Source organism: Alosa sapidissima, chromosome 12 (assembly GCF_018492685.1).
Source record: "Alosa sapidissima isolate fAloSap1 chromosome 12, fAloSap1.pri, whole genome shotgun sequence".
NCBI classification, from domain to species: Eukaryota; Metazoa; Chordata; class Actinopteri; order Clupeiformes; family Clupeidae; genus Alosa; species Alosa sapidissima.
Genome location: NC_055968.1, coordinates 23976332 through 23977383, shown reverse-complemented (window position 1 = coordinate 23977383; position 1052 = coordinate 23976332).

Here is a 1052-nt window from a genome sequence, read left to right as displayed (position 1 = left end):
CACAGCCACTCACGTCACCGCTGCCCACGGCAGCCTGTAATCCCCCCTCCTGGAACACTCATTAGAAACTGCTGCTTTGTGGCCCGGGGGGCCAACCATGACTTTCCCAGGACAATTAAAGTTACTTAGTTTGGAAGGGAATAGAAGGGAGAGATGGTGGGGGGGGGGGGGGGGGGGGGGGGGGGTAATAGAGGGACCTCTCTGCCCCCCTCTCCCTCTCCCTCCTCTCTCACTCTATCTCACTCTATCTCACTCTATCTCTCTCCTTCTCTCTCGATCTCTCTCCTTCTCTCTCTTGCCAGGACGGGGCTTGGGCAGGAGTGGGGGGCAGAGGAGGCGGCTGGACACACAGTCAGACAGGCGGGCGAGGGAGCAGGGGTAGCTGGCGGGCAGGCGGTTCGGCAGATGGGCGCACCACACAGACACACATGCATGCAACACACACACACACACACACACACGCAAGCACACACAAACATGGACGGATGAGCGGGAGGACATGGATTACGAGCTTTCTCAGCGGAGTAATTGGCCGATGTGTGGGAAAATCGACCCCCGTTGTACTTATCTTCCCCGTAAGCTCCTCCAAATCTCTCCCAGCGGCTGCTTGATTTAATAGGCCACTGAGTCGCTAAATCCTGTCTGACCGGCACTCCGGTGCTCCTTGCCAAGCGTGACTGCAAGGCCACTGGGATGACCGCCGCCATGGTGGGCAAGCAGGGGGTGGGGTGGGCAGGCTCGTGTCTCTGGACCAAGGAGAAGCTTCACCTTAATGAGGGGGGGCAAGGCCCTGGCAGTGACCTTCCAACTCCACCAGCCCCACCCTGCCATCCTGCTCCACACTCTCCAGGAACAGGCACACTTGGCCTGTGATGACTTGTTAAAGGGGCTCCCTCTGATCTGGCTCTGATAGCATTGTGAGAGATAAGGGGGCAACCCTCTTATCCATGGGTGCTAATGCACCTCATTTGACAGATGTTGTTATCCGAGTGGATCAGGCAGGGCCTGCTTTTAATCCGGTTAAGGTGGCTTGCTCTGGGCCGTGGACAGAG